A 21,304-nucleotide genomic window follows, 5' to 3' on the forward strand; every position below is an offset into this window, starting at 1 on the left:
ACTCCATTATTCATGCCTGAAAGATGGAAAATTGGGCACATTATGATATCAAACCCCAGCACCTAAAATCACTCACTTTGTAGTCTGCAATTGAAAGCATATATTTAGCCGTATTACGATGGAGAAGTTTCCTTTCCCAGGGAAATCTCTCCTTCCCCGCTGCCGCATGGGGTGCAGCTTTCTGGCTGCAGCTGCTAACTCTGCAGGCAGAACATCTGCCCATGTGCTCGGGGCAGCAAACTCCATCACAATTCAAGCTGATCTTGATTTACATTGTGGCAACTAAGCGATCTGGAATCTAGTCTGCTATATTTTGGAAGGGGGGTCTCTGTACATATGTAAATGCATGCTGCAAATAAGCACCAGTGGGACCATGGCTTTGCAAACTCCTGCTCCTGTTGAAGCCATTATTTTTTTCCTAGTCCTGTGTGGACAGGATACACAACAGCTTTGTTCACTTTTGCAGTGATCTGATGTTTTGAGGCTGAGACCACAACAAATCTCACACCTCAGAAACAACTTTTGAAGTGGACTTGCCTGGCCGGACAGTACCAAACAGCCCTGAAAATCAAACATATGTGCTGCTGCTGCTCTCTTGTTAGGTGGACTCACAGTCTTCCAGAAGTGGCATTCATTTGTTATAGGAATTAGCTGCCGTTACAGACCCACAGCATGAGATTCATCTCATCAACCTTTGGATGTTTGCAGTGCAGGTGCCTACTCACAGCTGTTGCTCTTCAGAGTCAGTGGAGCTAAGAAGACATAGTTCATATGAGCAGATGTAGACATGCACCTTGGGACAAGAAAAGTTGCACCCTAAAAACACCTGTTTCTCCTCACTTACTTGAGGGAAATCTCAGTGACTGTCTCCAGCAATCAGGCTGCCACCTCTTCAGAGTTCCAGCCTTGTCTTCTGTGGTTACCAGGGAAGACACCCCACAAGACATACCCTGAGACAGGTTAGAGCAAGATTGAGGTATATGAGGAGGAAGAGTCCTGGCAATGAGGCACTTTGTTGCCAGTTGGCTCCCTATCTGCAGAGACTGCCAACATCTGCCTCTTTTGCAAACATCTGTATGTGCTGACAGCAATGACATGTGAAGGGAAGATCTCCAATGAATCCTGGGAAGGAAATCAACAATTCTGGTTCAAAAACAACAGGACAGTTGTACAGAGTATGTGTTTGTCTTCCTGCAAAAGCACGTTTCAGGTAAGGACTTTTTACCCTCAAATAATTCTTAGGTCCCTGGCACCTCTCCTAAGCACTACTGATTTTTTATAATTGGGGAAACTGAGGCAGGCTGTGGTAGCAGAAATAACAGTTCCAAGGATGTTAATCACTGTGTGCCAAAGCAAAGGGACGAACCTGTATATCTGAATGCTTAGGCCAGCGCTTTGAGCATTAGAAAATATACCTTTCCGGATGTGATATTGCTCCCCCTCCAACCGTGGAGAGACAATATTGGCTGCAGGTGACCTGCCGGCAGCAGTTTTAAGGGGAAAAGGAAAAAGAGGAAGATTAAAGGACAGAACCAAAAGTTTGTCCCTGTGGCATCTTTTACGCAACCATTTCCCTTTACAATGTCCCAAACATACATTAAGGAACTTTTAGGACCAGTCCTTTTTTGTCTTACAAATGAAACCAGATGTCAAAACCTCAGAAGTGGCAGCAGCAGTAAAACAAACCAAACCGGCAGCTTCACCTCCTGAACGTGGCAGCGGCGTGAGGCCACCTTAGCAAAGTTATCACGAGACCATCCATCATCTGACAAAATTGCTGCTGCTCTAATTAAAGGGAGACAATAAAGATTTGGATTTTTTTATCAAATATTGGAGAGCAAAGGCACTCGCTGCCAAAGTGATTAAGGTCTTCGTTGCTATTCATAAGTAGGAGTTTCACTCAATAAGCATCTATGATGGATGATGGAGGGTTGTTTCTGCTCAGGAGCAAAGAGGCCTGATTCTGCATGGACCAAAGCATGGAAGGGGTTTTAGTTTGGTAGCCTTTCTTCTAGTTCAATAATGGCTTGTGGGAGGGGATGCTCACTTCTCATCCAGCTGTAATCTGAAACAGATCCTAAATATGTCTTTTCACATGAAAAAAAGGGTTCAGGGGTGTATTTATTTGCTACCTTTTCCTGTTAACATCTCCATCTTCTCAATCACTGTTCCTGCTACAGCAGCTCTGGGAGTGTGTTTCTCAAAAACAGAAACCTGCATCTCAGGCAATCCCATTGCAAAGTCAGATGCGTGAGGGTTCGGGGTGAACAATCATCTCCTTTCCAATGTCTCCCCTCTCCTGACAAAGAAGCTATTTAGGTTCTGGTTTATGGAGGTTTTGGGTCATGGAGGAAATCACAGAATTAAGAATGAGAAATGTGGTTTATTTTTTTCTTTTTACTGAGCAGGTTTTGACCAGGAAAAAATGACTGTAGGAAAAGTGTTCATGCTTCATCATCAAAACTGAAAACATCCTTCACTCTTCAGTGGCAACCTTTGCCAGCTTTCAACAAATCTTTTGAGGTGTGGAAGAGGTCTGATACTTCCAATGATGTCAGGAAAAGACAGTCCTTTCCCCTTTTATTTCACCTTCAATTGCCATCCTCCCCCGCCTGCCCCCGCATCTCCCTAGATCCACCTGCACCCTGCTGCTTTCTTCATCCCGGCTGTTTTCCTGCCCTGCTGGCATTCTTGCAGTTTGCGTTGTTTTTTTTGTTTTTGTTTTTGTTTATTTCCCTGCCGTGTAGGAGTTTTGGTAACTCCTTTCAAGTGAATTTTTTGTTTTGGCAAATGAGCAAAGCCGGCTCCTCGGGGAGAAGTCAGTGGAGCATTTCCCCTTCACTACTAGGGACTAAAAGTTAGGAGTTCCAATGCCCTCGAAGTCATGTGCTTTCCTCTGTTTTAATCTAGAGCCTTTATGTGAAGTTAAGGACAAATACCTTCCTTTACAGAACAACTCCCTGTGACAACCTCACTAATTAGTTGTTATTAACAGTGATAACAGAGCTATCAGATTTAATAGGCAGCAGATTATGGCAATTACAGTGAATTCATGGGGTATGGGAAGCTAGAGGTTTGGCTCTGGGAACAAACGGGAAGATTTTGTCAAGCAGCACATGCAGGGCAGAGCAGCTCTGTGAGAGGGTGCTCCTCAAGGCACAAAAACACAGATGGGAAGTGTACCAGCCAGTGGGTCTGGGGGACAAGAGAGGGTATCATAAATGTATGGGAAAATTGCAAAGGTCAGATTTGGAAATGACTTTCCTTTCTTTCTTTTCTTTTTCTCTTGCACTTTTGCTCTGTTGTTCCCTTTGTCTTTGCTGCTCTCTCTACTCCCCTCCTCCAGGAGAAAACAGTGGGAAAAAGAAAGATGAGAAAATTACAGAAAACACCAACATGTTATTGCATCTTACTGTCCCTGTCTGAGTGTCTCTGATGAGTGTGAGCTGCTTTCACTTGCTCCACTGGGTGGTCATGGAGTGCTCTTTGCAGGGTGCCAAGAGCCAACCTGAGGCTGAATATTTCTATAAAAAGTAGTGAAGAGGCGTCTGAGGTCCAAAAGCCACCTGGCTGGAGGGGTGGTGGTGTGGGAGGAACCTCAGAGGTCCCCACAGCTCAGCTCATCAATGATTTTGGCAGGTCCACCTGCCTGGACCTGTCTAATTAAGCAGAAATGTGGAAACACTTCTGAGGACCACCCTGTCCTCCGTCCCTGCTGTGCTCACTGTCCCTCCATCAGCAGAGGCATTTCCCTCTGTGTGTGCATTTCCACTTTCTCTGCTGAATTTTGCTTCATTAAATCAGCCTTTGGGAGCAAAAACAAATACAGCATACTGACATGACAGCCCATCACTCCTCAGGAACGCACTTACCAGAGGCAGCCCCGGCTGCTCTGTTTTCCCCATTATCATTGAAGCTGACGAAGACATCCTCCTCCAATTTCTGTAACACACAAATCCCTGTCCCCCCCCACCCACTCTGCTTCACTCACCCCTCAAGCAAACAGCTTGGCTGGAAAGACAATCCACTATGCGGAGGCCCTGGAGCTGTGGTTGCAGTAATAGCCCCTGAGGGACCTCTCCTCTGCTCCTCAAAGCTGGACCCCCGTGCCCTGTGCAGCACCCTGGGGAAGGCACCCTGCACAAGAGACAGAGGAAAGGCAAGAGGCTGAGGGGATGCAGATGTGAATCACCCCATGTTTCCACTTTGCACTTGCTTTCTTAATCAAATTCCAGAAGCGTCTAGAGACTACCACTGAGATCAAAGCCTTGTTAGGCATATCATGGAAAAAATTCGTAGAGCCTGCCTCAAAGAACTGCTGATCTGAGCTGGGAAAAGGATAGGGAACAGGAGCTGCGGAGACAAATTGTTTTGCCCTGTGTCCAAAGGCCAGAGTACAGCCAGGAGTACATCTCCCATCCCTTCTTCTCATTCATCTCCCATGGTTTCTCCTGAGGCATGAGTGAATTTTACTAGCCAATGTACGAGATGCCAGAAAGAGTTTTACAAGATATGTTATGGAGAAACCATATCTATTGTTCTGTATCTGCTGCATGCCTCCAACGAGATGTCACTGGATGGCTTGTAGGACTTGGACTTGAATTGGCTGCTGCATTGTATTGTGTTGACTGCTGCAGCTGGAGCTGCAAGAGTTGATGTGTCAGACAGTGCTATAAAGAGTGCATCAGCTGCTAGCACAGTCACTGTGAAGGGTGATGGAGCTGTGCTGAATAGATGACCTCCCCAGACTTGAAGCAGGCTGGAAAGCGGGTCTTATGGAGGCACAGACTTCCCAAAGACTCTTTTATATAGCATCCTGTGTTGTAATAGCATTCTGCTAAGGTTTTATGTCTTCTCCATGAGTTTAGAGTCCTTTTTCTGATCTTTCTTCTTCCACCTGAAAGCTACCTTCTCAGTGCAACCCAACTGAGACCCCAGAGGGAAACAGATCAGCTAACACTTGCCCAATTGCCATGGGTTGACTAACTCAGACTCTGTGGAAAAAAAAAAAGTCTTTTTGGTATATCCAGAATGGCCCAGAGCTGATATCCATGAGGGATTTTGGTTCAAAGTGATTAGAATAAAAGAGGTGAAAATGCAGATAAATGATTCTCTTCATTTTTTCTTAATCTCTCACAAAGCAGAAAAAAAATGGCACAGACTCAATTTCTATAATGTTCTGTTTTCATCTGTAAGAAGAAAATTTTCAAGTTCAGGTGCTGAAAGCAGGAAAATGAAATCTGTATTTAGACAGTTAAATAAGAGGCTCAATTTTCAAAGGCACCAATATCCTGTATTCCTAATTGCTACCAGAAGAGACCGAAATCTTACTTTACTTTTAAAATGGTATTTTCCAGCTCCATGAAGAAAACTTTTCTATTTGCAAAACATTTCCACAGAAAATGTCCATCAGAGAATGAGTGACAGAAGTCCATTGAAAAACAACATATGTGTTTTTTCCTTTTAGAGTTCAACTCCTGGCAATAGATAACAACAACAACAAACCACAAAAAAACCTGTGCCACAAAATGGGGAGGATATATATTTGCCAGATGTAGCCCTGGACTGACTACTTTACCAAACAAGAGGCTGGCAGCTGTGTAGTCTTTCTCTCTGGATGCTTTAGGGTATGTCCACACAATGGGGAGTGCAGGTCTCCACTCACTCTCAGCACCAGACTTGCCAATCAGAGACCAAAACATTGGACATTTAATGGAGAGAGAAACCCATACACACCCTGGTCTCTGCTTCTGTTCACAAGTCTTAGATGAATTCAGTAGCAACTGAGCTACAGTGATCAAAGGTCCCATGCTCAGCTGTTCTTCCATTCCTCTGCACTGAAGGTTTGAACCCAAGCTACTGCCAGTGGAAATTAGGAAATTACGGGCAACACAATGCTTATGTTTGCTCTCAAGCCTATTCTTCCACTTTCCTTTATGGTATGAGATCCTGGCTCCGGGCAGCTGTGTTTACCCCTAGTCTTATGCCACCCTCTGACACTAATCCAACCCTATGCATACTGGTCCAACTCCATTTGTCATTCCATCCAAAACAGGGGACACTGTGTGCAAGACTGGACACCATAGGGAAACTATGGTGTCTGCAAGGGGATAAGGTTATGCCCCATGCTGGGCCAGCCAGAACATTGTGTCCCAAGGAGAAGCTTTCATGGCAGATGCTCCCAAATCCCAGCACAAAGGATGAGAAAATCTTAGCTTAAACTTGTTTTCAAATTAATTCTTCCCCATATGCAACATACTTTCTGCTTTCATCTAGTCCTCTTCCTGATCTTAGTACATTCCTACTGCCCCATGTGTTGGAAGTATAAATCCATCCTATATAGCCTTTATTATAATAGTGATTGTTTTAGTCCTCAGCACAGACAGGGATCACTCTAAGCAGGTGGGAGTGTCATTAGAGTGTGAGCTTCAGAATTTGACCTTGACTGGACCAAATCATGAGAGATGTTGAATTAAGCCTAGCACTAAGAACTTACCATCATTTCCCCCCAAATGCCAAGACTCAAGATTGACACTGATGGAAGATCAGATGCTCTTAGATAACTTAATGCATGGTGGAGTGGTTATCGGTGTCAGAAAGCAAAAGAAAATACAACCCAAAATTCTGAGGGAAAAGTGGAGATTTGTCATGAGCCACTGAAAAACAGCCTGGTGCTGGAATGAAAAATAACACTGTCTGGAGAAGAGCTGTCATCTAGAGATGGGTGAACTTCATCCCCTTGTCCTTCTGAGAAACCTCTGAGACATGTTAGGAAAGCCCTGTGGGAAATATTTCCAGTGTCACCCTCCATGCCAGTGGATAAACAGAGGACTTTGGTCCCCAAGGGCTGTCCCGTCAGCTTTGAGACCATTCCACCAGCCCTGTGATTTACTAAAAGAAAAACAAGTTTGGAAAGCAAATGCACAGACTTTCCAAGAGGGCCCCCAGCCACAGGGAAGATGACTCTTTGCCCCAGGATGTATTTTATGCTGCATTTATGCTCACGCTGCCTCCAAGAGGATAGCCTCAATGTGTGTGATACTGTGCAAACATTAAATGAGAAATTCTTTTCTCAAAAAAGGTGGGCAGCTGGATCATTGCAGGATGAAAGTTATTCAGGCAGCTGCTGTTTCTGGAAATGCAAACAAATTGGCGCTGGTATATAGCTGTTTTCATAGCGTTGTGGTTGTTCAGTGGTATCTGCTACCGCTAATAACTTCATGGGATGAACCATGGATCATTTGGCATGGTGAACATTAAAGGAACGAAGATGGCATTCAAGATATCTGAATGAGGTTGGTTGCCTTTGAAGATCCACTTGCACTACCCAAGTCAGTGATAGTATAGTTCAGTTATAAAACATCGTCACCTTGATTATGCAGCAGGACACAGGCTGCTCTCCTTGTTATTAGAAGAAGTTTAGAAATGAACACAATATCACCATGTTAATTAGAAAAGAAGGAGGGAAGGAAAGCATTTCGGCAATAAAAATGTCAATGTCTGGTTTATTTAAAAAATACTAAAACAATGAGCTGAAAATGGGAAATCTAGAAAACTCCTTTGATAAATGTCAGTACTTTTAAATTAGGACAAAGGAATTAGAAAAATGGAGGCTTATGTTTAATTCACTTGAAAGCAAATTAAAGGGTTTGGCTTATGGATGAAAGAGAAAATTAGGTTATTTTTTTCCCAGAGTTACCAAGGCTACTGCAGGCAAGAGAAAGCCACAGTTCAGCACACTATCTTGGCAAGCTGCTATTGACAGGGCTGTTTGCACATCTTAAGTGGATTTAGGAGAAGTAGCTCCATCTCAGGAGTCGGAAGTTGGACCAGACAATGTGTCACATCCTGGCAGGGACAGCACTTGATTGGGTCTGTCTAACCCAGCCATCTTTCCTAAAATAGTCCTTCCTCCCCCAACACTTTGCAGGGGAGATGATGTGATGATGAGTATGAAACCTCCAGCAGCAGGTTGTTTGATTTTCTGAGATACTCATGCACTAGTTAAAGTCACCTTCTGCACCTTGGCGTGGTACCTCCAGCATTTTCACATGGGCTGAATGCCTAGCTTCAGTCAGGTACCCAGAAATGTTGCCCCTCAGTCTATGTCTGTATGTCCATAACCAGTTTATATTGCCATGGCTCAAGCTGGGAATGATTTGCAACAGAGAAATGGCTTATTAAGTGCCCTGTTTAAGGAAACCTTTACTTTCAGGTTCATGACTTTACATTTTGTACTATTATTTCATCCTGTTGTTGCTCATTCACGAGGCCTCCTCTGTGATATTCAGCTCCTCCTACATTTCAGAGAGATTTCTCAGCTTTGTTCCGTCAACAGACTTCATTAGCATTTCATTTCCACCTTGGGGGCCAAAATTGTTATTGCAAACCTTAAACAAATCAATTGCAAGACAGACCCAGGAGAAACTCCATTAATAGATGGGCTCCCCAGTCCAGCACTGTTCAATATCATTTCCCCCTTAGCCACTTCCTTACTTTTGACACAGTTCCCTCATCAAACTCTGCCTTCTCCCACTGGAATAACAAGGTTCCCCCATGGCACTGCATCAATTCTTCATTTAAAATCTAAAGAAAGGAGATTTTTGACATGCCCAATTTTTTCCTACAAAAATTTATTTTATCCAAGAAAATATGAGGTTTGCATGCTACATTCTCTTAGCCATTCTCTATGTCTTTAGTTCCCCCCTCCCTCCGTATTATAAAGCCCAGCAAAGTTTTGAGCAACAACAAGCATGTCTGATGTCTCTTGGATTACATCTGTCTTTCAGATATAAGCCCTGTTTTTGCTGGTCCACAGCCCGGAGGCTGCACCTTCACTTGATAGTTTTCTTTTGTCTCCTTGCCTCCAGACCCGAAGTTGTGCATGCTGGTCCTTGGAGATCTGTTGGTGGACAGCAGTTAGTCCTTCTGATATGGTGCTTTCTGGGACAGAGCTTCCCTGTGGTTCTCATTTCTCAGAGCATTTCCATGATCCGCTTTGCTTTTGCCACCCTCTTCAATGGTTCATCATAACTGAAAGCAAAGGTGAATTTTTTTTTTTCCCAGGGTTCTTACCTACATTATGGCAAAATATATAAATGGAGATCAGCCATAATCTCTTCCCTTATTTCACTGTATAACGTCTGTCCATCTTCTGTGTTTTCTTTCCAATGTATCCCGTGAATGGACATATGAAGAATACGGAGGGACTAGGGTCACTACATCACTCGGATTCCCTTTTCCCTTTGTCTACCTCAAAATAATTGCAAACCATGGCAAATTAATCCTCCTGTATCCCACCCAAGGGCTGGCTGCACTTCAGCAAGACGAGGAGTGTGATTTGCCATGTTTATTGATAGTGTAACTCTGCAAGGTAGTGTGGTCCCCCAATTGACCTGGCTGGGAGTTCAGGCTTCCCAAGATCTCACGAAAGGAGCAGAGTTCGCAAAATGTACAAGGATTCCCAAGGTCCTTGCATTTTCCTGGAAAGTCAAACCTGCTTGGCAGTGAGTTTAAACACCCTACAGGTGCTGAGACACTGCAGAGTCATCAGAAAAATTAAGATCTCACTAGAAAGGTTTGATAGCAGCCACAGGTTTATTTTGTTTTGTTTTGTTTTTTATTTGCTCCTAAAAGGTAGCACATAAGTCTCCTACTCTCCTGCTAGCCCAATTTAATAGGTTTGTTTGACATTATCCCAGAAGTTCAGCAACCAAAGTCCCAAAACAACACGTCTGCAAGCAACAGAAAGAAGCAAGGGGAACACTTCCTAAACTGGCAAAGCCCAGCCAAATTTCTATTTCACAGTTCTTACACACTCACAAACAGCTGATAAGACAGAGCCAGGCCCTCCTTCTGCCTTCTCCTTCTTAAATCCCGCAGCTACAACTGGTTAAAGAGGTGAGGCGGGTAATGCAAGCTGGTGCCCAAGCACAGCAGACAAGGCTGAACATTACAGCAGCTTTTCCAGATCAGGAAAAGGTTAATCTGTCTCTGACAGTGGCCAGTAATGGCTATCTAAGGAAGAGGATAAGAATGGGGGCAGAATGGGGCAAAACGTTTTCAAAATACTCTGTTAACTTCCAGCCTTGCAGCTCTGGGAGTTGCTGAGCCACAGGTGCGTCTGTGTATTATCAACCCTTGCTTGGACTTGTCTTCTGTGAGATTGTCTGCTTGTTTGTGGTTTTTTTTTTTTTGGAACAATGTCAGCTTTTAACAGTCACAAAATCCTGTGTCAAGGCAACAGCAGTCCAAAGATCTCCTTTTTCCACTCAGTGGATCCACTCAGATCGGCTTCCTTCTCATTTAATTTCCTGACCCTCAGAGGACAGGTGATCACCATCCACCTTTCCCAAATAGATCTCTGTCCTGCCTGCCCGCACCTGTGTCTTCTCCAGGCTGAAGAGACAACTTAGTCAAGATAAAGTCACTTCATCTACACAAGCTGATCCACGTCTTGGATTATATAGTATAGATTGAGTGAGAACAACTTCTCACCTGACTCTGCAGGTGGAAATGGTTTTTGAAGGAAGTTGTTCAGAAGAGGTTTAGCAGTACCAAAATCCTAGTGGCAAGCGTGATATGACTTTCATTGAAAACTGCTATTCCCACTCCATGTTGCTCCTGCAAAGGGCATCAAATGAGGGTCCTACAGGTGTATGTGCATAGGGTGGGGATGTCACTTGAGAACCTGTCCAGTAATCATTCCACTGCAGAATATCCCATGCCAGGTGATTCAGAAACGTCCTCCTGTGACAGAAGACAAGGTGCCAGGTGAGTTTATTCTCCTCACTCCCTGAGTTTTAACTCTAGAAAACTCCTCCTGTTTCCCACCTACCTCCTTAGGGAGGTCCTCTGACCTCCTCATTCTTGCTCATAGAGAACGAGGTTTGGCCTGCCTTCACCTCTCTTTGATGCCCATCACTCTTTCCTCTCTCTCTAGGGCTATCCAACTGGATTTGCCTCCCCTGGATTTTCCTCCTGGGCTAGCCGGTCAAATATTTCTGGTGAAGAACAGTCAGCATATCCTTTTTACTCCTGTTTCTGAACACCCTTGCCACAGCAGGTAGTGTATTCCTGCTTGTTCTGCAGATCACTTTGGTAAATATTTCTCTTTGCACACAAACTTTTGCTTTGTGACCATATGTTTTGACCCCAAGAGGCAAAACGGGATCCAGTTTGGAAACTGGAATTATTGTTAAAGTGAAGAAGGACTGGGTTTCTGGGTTTGTGCAGTCATTGGGTTTAAACACAGCTGATGTGAGGCTAGGTGGGTTTCAAGAAGCTTTAAGCAATTATACCACAAGCCTATCAATCATATCAACAAGGTCAGCTCCTCAGCGGGATTTTTTGAAACTACATCAAGAATGTTTGCAGAACTGACCTAAAAGTGTGTTGCTTTTTTTGGGGGACCTATCTTAGTCCAAATTTTGAGATTTTCCAAATGGTATCAAACAGTGAGGTCTAGAAGCATTTGAGGCAGGAAGTACTCTGGTCTTCCCAGTTTTAGAGATCAAGATAATCAATGCATAGGGTTTCCCTGCTGCCTCTTACTGCCTGGTGCATCCTCCCCATGTCTGCCTGTTTTTTTCTGCCACCCCAACTGGTTCCACAGATTATCACATTTCCCACCACACTTTTCAAGACAGTTTTTTTTTCTAAACTTCCCCATGTCTCCTAATCTGCAGTGGCTTGTCCTGTCTCCTGTGTCATTAGCCAAGGGGCTGCTGCTGTTCCCCTGAGAGTCATTTTGAAGCAACAAACATTTGTGCATGGGTGCTGTCCTGGGATGGATGGATGGATGGATGGATGGATGGATGGATGGATGTTCTGGAATGGTCCTGGATGTTTTCCAACTTAATCTCTCAATTATCACTTCACCATTCATAAAAAGAGACAGCTACAGTTGTCTGGCTTTCCATGGCTTTTTTTGGATTAAGGACCATCTTTTGTTGTGTGAGTGGGCATGGTAAGGTCCTCTACAGTGATCTTTCTTGGGGAAAACAGACAAAAGTTCTGTTCCAGTTTCCATTGTAACTGGTTTCACTCTCACAAGTGCATTTCTTTTAATCAGCATATTTTGTGTGCATTCCCTGCCCAGTCATTTTTCCATGGACCTACCCAAACAATTCTTTTTTTTCTAAATCTGTTGTCCAGCGCTCTGGGGAGCAGCTTTTCAGGATAGGTCTAACATAAGTAACAATGGGATTTTTTTACACCTGACTGATCAATACCTTGATTCATTTGTAAGGAAAGGCAGCAGGTAATTTTAGGAGGGGTGTGTGTATGTGCATGGAAGGAGTGTTTTTCACTTAACTATTCATTTCAGCATCTACCCAGCAATTAGGAGAAAGCCCAGATCTGATAAATAAGGCAGCAAGAAACAATGATCCCTCTCTCTTCGCAGTATTTGCAGCACGTCTCTTCTGGGTGGCTTTTCCCAGTGCATGGGTTCCCCCTCCCCCGTACACAAGTAATTACAGAAAATGCAGGAAATGCCTCCTGTTCGGACAAACGGTGGGGGTTGTCTATGCCTGGACTTTCAACATCCCTGAAACACCCTGCCGTTTTTTTTTTTTCCTTCAGACTTAGGAAGAAATGTCACTTTCATAGCACTGCTTCCCGTTGTCTAGAGGGGGAGGTTGTATCCTGTCTTTACCCCAAGTGGGGAGAGCAAGGATGCCTTTGCGTTGCCTCCTCCAGCTCCAGCTGTGCTGCTGGAGGAGGTTGATGCAGCTTCTTTCATTTGACCAAAGGGAAGGTTTTCCTGCGGCTCAGATCTCAACAAGGGGACAAGACACAGTGCCAGGGAAAGCAAGTCCCCCCGTCCCTGCGCTCAGCACCCTTGTGTGAAGGAGGACAGCAAGCCAAACCCATCCCTTCTTTAATGCACAGGGTGATGGGGCTCAGATCACCTCTGTTGGTCCAAGGACATCAGATTATCTCATTTCTGAGGGTAGGGCAGACATTTTCCAAGTAAAATATTTTTTCAGCTGTTAAAAAACCTTCAAAAACTCACATATGTTCCAATTATATTATTTTTCCTGGGCAAATAGCTACTTCAAAAATAGAACACTAAAAAAGAATCTGCAAAATAATTAAAAATAATAATAAGCAGAAAAATCCAATCATTTCCCCAGTTTCACAGCTCGATGTTTCAATTGCATCTCATTGCAACTTCATTTTGAAATTTGCTTAAACATAATCATATTCTTCTTTAAGAAGTGAAAAAAAAAACCAAAACAGCCCAAGAGTAATGTTTTTTTTTTTTCTCCAAATTAAGTTTTATTAACACTTTCTTTTTCCCCACTGAGTAGCTCAGGAAATGTTCATTTTGGATGTGAAACAGTTATTAAAGATATTCATTTATTTACAACTTTCCAATTCTGACAGAGGACAAAAAAAAACTTGCTAGATGAACAGCTCAAGACTGGAACACGGTAGAAACTTTCAAAAGGAGAGGAAGGCCAGGGATCACACTTTCCTTTTGATTTGTCAAGAGGAAAAAAAAATAAAGAAAAGAAAAAGAAGTATTTTCTTGACTTCGTTACGCTTTATATATAACACCTACAAATGGCTGAATGAATTATTTCCCTTTTCTGTTTTGCTCATGAAAAATAAAAATGTGCAATTCCTCTGGTTTCCTGGGAGGACTTGCTGGAGGATTAATGAGGTGATGCCACGAGGAAATGCAAGTTAAGAACCCTGAACAGCTCCAGCGAAAAAAAACCTTCCCAGAGCGTTTAAATACCTGTTTAGCCAAAATACTTGACCCAGCAGTCGAGAAAACTCTCACTGCAAATGTTCAAAAGCACTGCTTGAGCTTTCAGTGTGGAAAAAGTGCCCCAGTGCTTCTCTGAATCATCAGAGGAGTCTCTGTGTTAAGAACAGAGACAGAAGGATGGAGGAGAGGAGAGGAGAGGAGAGGAGAGGAGAGGAGAGGAGAGGAGAGGAGAGGAGAGGAGAGGAGACCTTTGAAAGGGCAAACCCGCGTTAGGTGGAAGAACAGAGTTGGCTGTGTTTACAGGGTACTGACTTGGAAATGTGGCTTCTTACTCTATCAGTCAGTTAATAATGGTGGGAACCTGTCAATACCACTTCACATTTTGTGTCTCAGCTACTCCATGCATGAAATGTAGGTAGTGGAAAATGATGCTCACCTATCATCATAAAGATTAAGAGGAACTTTAGGAGCGAGGCTTTGCTGCTTGGATTACTAAAGGAGAGTCACCAACTGGGACATGGGGATTAAAGGTGAGGGAGGCTTGGGGATGGGAGAAGCACCAGGAGATGATGGCGAGGGACATCTTGCAGGGGCTGGATGGGCTCAGTGCACCATGGGGCAGGAGGTGTGAGGACCTGGATGGAAGGTTATGGAAGCACATAGCCTGAATTTACAGTGATGGTTTTTGGAAGAGATTTGGAGGGCTGGGAAAGGGAGTGTTGCAGGGGATTAATGGAAGGTTTCATGGCTGGGAAAGGTGGTAGGATGTGGCTCAAGACTTCAGAGCTGTGTGTGTGCTAGCAAACGGTCAAGACCAGGACACAGGTCCCAAGGGGATGGGGCTGGTGCCGTCACCCTGAACAAGCGCCCTGACTGAGGCTACAAAGAGATGGGGGCCTGAGGGTGCGGGGGCTGCAAGGACGCTCCAGGAGGGCAGCGGGGAAGAAAGAAGTCATCCTGGGGATGGAGGTCGTGAAAGGGGCCATGCCCCGGGGCGCTTGGGACTCGCCCGAGACACAGGTCCACGAGCTGCTCCGGGTCAGTGAAGACACAGACGCACACACACCTCCCGCCCCGGGGACGGGGATCCGGGACCGGGGAGGCGGGGAGGAGCGGGGCCGGGCCGCCAAGCCCCTCCCGCGGAGAGGCGGGTGCGGCGGCGGCGGCGGCAGCCCGGAGAAGGCGGCGAGGGCTTGCCCGGCCGCTCGGGCACGGCGGAGCCTGCGCTCCGCGGACAGAAGTTTGCTGCTGAAAGAGGAGGGAAAAAAATAATAATTAATAAAAAGGAATAAAAAAACCCCCACAAACAAGGAAGCGCCCCCTCCTTGTCTGCCCCGGAGGGATGCGGCGAAGAGCGGCCGGCGGGACCCCGCGCTGCCCGGCCCGCCTGCAGGCATGACCCGGGGCCGGAGCGGGGCTGAGCCGGCAGCCGTGTGAGCCCTCGCCCCGGGAGGGCCGGGCCGGGGCGGCGGGGACGCCTCCCGCCTTGCCCAGCCTCCGCGCATCCTCCGGCACCGCCTGCGCCGGCCGTGCCGAGCCGTGCCGGGCCGGTCGGTCCGAGCCGAGCCGTGCCGTGCCGAGTCGGTGTGATCCGAGCCGTGGCGAGCGGTAGGATGAGGGGCATCCTCTACTTCTGCACGTTGATCCTCCTGGGTGAGTAGAGTGGCGGCACTGGGGAAGCGGGGGGACGACAACTTTCTGCTGGGGTTTGCTTTCGGCCACCCCCGGACACGGGAGGTGTCCCCCTCCCCAGCACCCCAGGAGCAGTGGCAAGCCCTAGGGTAGCATCACCCAGCTTTCTGTTACCTCGTTTGTGCTGGACCCAACCGCTGGGATCTTTCCTACTGTCACTCCGGATAGTCCTGTTTGCCGCGGAAATGGCTAAATTTACCCCGGGAATTAAGGCACTACTTGCTGGGGAAGAGGAGCTTGGAGGGATGTGTTGCGGGGGGAGGCAGATTTTGCACAGCGCCGGGCAGCCCCCCGGTGATGGTGAAGCTGGAAAATGTCGGGGTTTCGGGACTGGTGGGAGTGGGCTGGCAGCCCCGGCTCCGCCGCTGTGCTGTGCAGCACCGTGCACCGTGTCCTGGGCGCCGGCCTGACCCGAGCATCTGTGTGTGCGTGTGTGTGTGCTCAGGGGGTCCGGCTGTAGATTTCCTCGCACTCCCCCAAAATCGAGCTGTCCTCGGGGTTTTTTGTTTGCACCGGGAGCGGGGGTCTAAGGACCCCAGATGTCTGTCTCATCCCTATGTGAGCTCTCAAGGCAGCCCTCGTCCACTGTCGTGGTTGGGAGATGCTGTCCCCCGTGGGTTGCCGCCGTATCCGCGGGGATGTGGTCTGCAGCACCTGTGTTTTGAGCACCCCGCTTGCGTCCTGGTTCTCCCCAGCTCGGAGCGGACGGTTCTCCTGCGTGCAGTGCCCGGGGCTCCCCGCGTTCCCGGGAAGAGCCGTGCGTGAAGGGACTGCAGCCCGGGGGCTGGCGGCACCCGGCAGCGGGCAGCCACGGCTGGGAGCCGCCTCACTGCCTGCCTTTGCCTGGCTGCAACCCCGACAGCTCCCCTTAGGGTATTTTTTTCCCACTCCCCGTGCTTCTTTGAGACAGCAAACCCAAGAACGAGTCTATGCTCAAATAGACCAGGAAAGGTTGTGGGGAGGCAGGGGGTAGGATGCGCCGGTCCACTTCGGGTAGCCCCTGGGGGAGGAAAAGGTCTTGGGGTGTGTCGTAGGGCCTGGGACATCCCGGCCAGCCCGTCATCGACCGGCACTGCCTCGTCCGCACCCCGAGCATCTCTGCTGTGAGCCCACCTCCTTGGGGAAGACCCTGAGCAGGTTTTTCCCTCGGTGGGGAAGGCTTTGTCAGAGCTTCAGGTAACTCCTCTTGCTGGCTCTCCCTGTCACTAGATGTCAGCAGCAGCAACTCTTGCAAGTCCCAAAGGCGGGGGGGTTGTGGTGGGGGGAGGGTTTCGACCCTCCAAGAGGGGCCATCTCCAGCCGGGGAGTGCTTTGCTCCAGGGATTTGGAGGGGCACCAGAATCTGGACATGCCGCTGGTTGGGGCAGCTGCTGCCTTGCAGGGGCTGGAGCTGTACCCTGGACTGGGGAAGGTCTCAGCCTCCCTCAGAGCTGGGGATTTCTCCTGCAAAGCTTGCAAGGCCTCTGAGTGGGACTCCAGGTCGCTGCAGGATCCATTTTCCAAGCAGTTCAGATTGACTGACTCACTGATTGACTGCCTGATTGACTGACTGGTGGACTGATTGATTTTCTCTAGAGAAAGTGGACTTAAAGAAAAGAGCAAATGGCCAGCTCTCCATTGTCAGCAATGCAATTGGGAATAGCAGGCAGGTGTTAAGGGTACACTCATCGCCTCCAGTCCACGCCAGGGTAAAGCCGTCAGCTAGTATTCACCTTTTAGCTTTTTGATCTTGGGGTCTCCAGAAGGACCTTTTCATCTCTGAACTGGTGTTTGACCCCTGCAGGCTCACCACCATCCCAGTGGATGCAATCCAATGCCCTCAGCTCTCTAGATATTTTCTAGATGTTTGTGTTATGGATGGATGAGAGGTCCTCATTTAGACACACCTGGGGAGATCCCCTGCAGGGATCGGGGGTGCTGGGGTGCTGGACTGGACTCAGCAGCCTCTGCAACTGCAAAAATGGCAATTCCTAGCTTGATCCATGCTGGCTGCAAACCATGTGGGCTGCAGTGTGAGCGCCTTGCTTTTTGTGTGTGTGTCCCCTGCCATTTTTGGGATGATTCTGGGTAGAGGAGGTAAGGCTTGGAGAAATTACAGCTCTGCAAGGACCAGGCAGCATCACCCTCATCCAGCCTGGATGGAGAGTTCCTGCTGTCACTTCATACCCAGCTCCCTGGTGGCACAGGCACACAGGGTGAACTAAACCAGGCAACTGATATAGTTAAACACCATTTTTTTTCCCCCTCAACCACTTTTGAGCTTCCTGATATGTCTCACCAGCAGCCACATGAATACCAGTGCCAGAGGCAAGGACAGAACTGGAGCACAGAGCTGGGGAAAGGGACATGGCTTTGGGCAAGTTCATTGCTGGCTCAGTGTCCCCTTATATTTGTTTGCACCTGTGGTATTGCCTAGAAATCCCATCCAGAGGACAGTGCTGAGGCATTCAGGAAGACTTCATGGAAAATCAATGCTCTAGAAATCACTGATGTAATTAAATATAAAGAATAAAATTAGTTTTACAAGGACATTGGGTTACACCTGTAACCAGCCTCCAAAATATTGCCCATCCCTTGTGCAGCTTTCAGGGGACACACCAGTCCCTGCGCTAACAAAATAATAATTAAAGAACGAGAATGAAAATCTGGGCTAGAGTTGAACGCAGTAGTTTGCTGCAAAATCCCCATGGGACCAAGAGTCATTTCTGGACCGTTGTGATGGAGGGTAGGATCCCGAAATGGCATCTGGGCTGTCTTCTGCTTACAACTGCCACATTTACCTGGCAAGTTTTACTATGCTTGGTTGTTAGCATAATTTCTGGCATATGTTTCCCACAGGCTCTTCACAGATGCAATCAAACATAAGAGATCGTCTGGCGGATTTTCACCTGGTTTGGGAACTCAGATCCCAGGGGGAGAGCAAAAATCTCTTAAAAAATGCGCCTGTGTGTACCAGAGAGGGAAACGTTGCTTAAATTAGTGCCTTTGTCAGTTCTGACAGGAGCAATACGTTATTTGCATCAATAAGAATGTGATATTTATGTCTCTCCATATTGGTGCAGAGAAGAAATAAAACTTCTCCCTCAATAGGCTGTCCTCAAACACCATGCAAATTCCTCTGCAAGGATCTCACCACACCCAGAAAATATTTTTTCCAGAGCTCTGGAGCCTTAAATAGTAATTACTGCTGGGTAAAAATTAATACTAGTAAAGTCTAATAATTAGTATGAATTACTGTGAATAGTGTTTTGTTTTGCTTTTGGAGAAAGAAATGTCTTCTCTGCTCTCCTGGCAATTTTCACAGATGAATTCTATTGTGCCTGAAATTCCCTTCATTATTTTCACACAAGACATGTTCATTTTTATAACTTTCCACTTGGTCATTTTTAAACATGACTTTTAATGTTGCTAAAGTTTGCCACTTTTCAATAAAAATACTCTGCTTCCAAGATATCCATGATTTCTTTTTCCTTCTAGTGGACTTTATATTCCTTCCAGTGGACTTTATATTCTATATATAAAAAAATACAAAAAGAACTCTTTCTTCTCAGCCCAGAAGTGGAAGAGGACAAATTCAAAGGGAGTTCTCCCATTAAAACAATTTTTTTTAGGACACATTTCTGTGAAAAAAAATAAAAAGGAACAAAACTATGAAAAGCTTGTTCCTGTCAATCTCCAGTTCAGTACAGCTCCCTTGTTTCAAATGCATCTGTCAAAATCCCCTCTTGTAACACCTCCTAGCGGTGTACTTCAAGCCTGGATAGACTGACGGTGGGAGCTGTGTGATACTTGGGGGCTGGGGGGCGGTAGGGCTGGGAAGACATTTCCACCACCTTGTGTAAACTGCCTTCATCTCTTTTGGCCACCACAACTTTAAAGGTGCAAATATGGGCATGTTTGGGCTAGACTGCTGGTGAAAGCAGAGTGGAAAATCATGGTTGAGAGGATGAATTTGAAGAGGTGGATGGGAATGGAGCCATGGATGGGTCCTGGCGATGGAAAAGGAGGAAAACCAAGTTTGGTGTGACTGGATGGGGGAGTGTGTCCAGGAGGGCATTGTGGTGGTCAAGGTGATGAAGGACAGAGACCCAAGGCTGTTTTATGGAGAGCAGGAAAGGTTTTTAGAAGGTGAAGCCAACATTTTTCTTGGGTAAAGAGATTCTGAGACTGCCATATGGAAGAAAAATGAGTGTGCAGGGAGGATAGGTATCTTCTAAGGTCACATCACATTTAAATCACCTGTGACACCTCTAGGATTTGGGTCTAATAACAAGTGATTCCACAGCTGGCTGCTGCTGAGGTGCAGTGTGTTTGACAGGTGTTGAGAAAGGTTGTTATCTTTATGAATAGTTCCAAGCATCTCCCTGAATCTTACTGGAGCTGACCTGATAAGAAGCCCTACCCCAGCTGCAGATCTGCCTTCAGTCACCCAGCAGTGACACATCTTTCCCTGCCACTGCGAATGGCAGCCATGCAAGGTGTAGGGCATGGCCAGACCTTTGGTGTGTTCTCAGAGCCTGGTCATCTCATGCACTCTCTGGTCCATCCCTGACTGGATTTTAGCTGCCTGCAGCAGGTGGCTTGAAGGAATCAATGACCCCCAGAGATGGACACCCTCTCTGGGTCCCTGCTCCACTGCTTGACTGTCCTCATGGGGAAAAAGTATTTTCCTGTATCCCATCAGACTAGATATATATTTCCCAGCTCAAAACTACCTTGGCCATATCTTGTCACTCTTGAGTCTCATCTCTTTTCACCTCCCTTCATGCGAATCCCTATTCTTCCTCCACAGGCAGCTCCTCTGTGCATATGTTCCTCTTTCTGTCCAAAGCCGTCTGGAAAGAAGTTTGCATGAAAGACGCAGTAAAAATAGTTGTGCTGTGGTTTTGATTTATTGAATCCAACTGGAAAATCTTGTCTGTGATACCTGCTCTCGCTGAGTACTTTGACAGAGACATTAGCAGCACTCCCCATGCTACTGCTGACATATGGGTTGGGGGGTTGTTTTGACACACAAGTGCAGGCAGCCTGTTTCAAATTCCTGGGTCTGGTTTATTGAGCAGAAAGCAATGGGGCAGGTTTTCCGGTGCTTCTTCCAAAAGCAGGTTCAAATTGCTCATCTTTCATACATCACCAGGCTAAGCCATCTCTTCTTTGCCCCCAAGGGGATGGCAGTCCAATTTGGGATGGGATTTTAAACAGATCCAGATGCTAAAGGGCTGCGAGTTAAGACCTGCAAAGCTGGTGGGTTTTGCTTTCCTCCTCTCTTCCTGTTGCCTGTACACATAATTTGAGTCAAGACTCAACGTTAATGTTTGTGTCCAAGCTGCAGGACTTTAATGGTAAGTAGTCCATGCTGCAGACTGCCTTGCAGAAGGCATTGCACACCCGTCTTTTAGATCTCTTCTACCTCGAGGGGTTTTTAACTGCAAAACCCACTGGGAGTGGAAGTGCCTGTGGAAAGTGCTCAGCTCTTCAGATAGGCAGCAATGGGAACATGTTTGGGAGTCCCCGTCTGCGTTGTTTGAGGCCTCTGGAGGCTCAGAGCTGAACTGGACCCAGCAAATGCTCAGGACAGGTCTTGGGAGAGCTCCAGGGTGCCTTCAGAGAGGGCAAATTGAACACAATCTCTGCAAAATAATCAGGCTTTGCTTCAAGTTTTGCATCAAACGAGGCTGGCGGATGTCTCTGCAGCAGCCACCTGGGAAATCCCATCATCCTTGATTAATCAGAGCAAAGAAAACACAGGGCAGCTTTCCTCATGGGAAAGGAGCCTTCACTTGGATGATGGCTGTGAATTTTTTGGAGCAAACCTGGTGTCTGGGCCACCACTCGTACAGGGTTCTTGTGGTCTTGTCCGTGAGAGTTTTAAATAAACAGTCAAATCAA

The sequence above is a fragment of the Numenius arquata genome, chromosome 5 (genome assembly GCF_964106895.1).
Source record: "Numenius arquata chromosome 5, bNumArq3.hap1.1, whole genome shotgun sequence".
Taxonomy (NCBI): Eukaryota; Metazoa; Chordata; class Aves; order Charadriiformes; family Scolopacidae; genus Numenius; species Numenius arquata.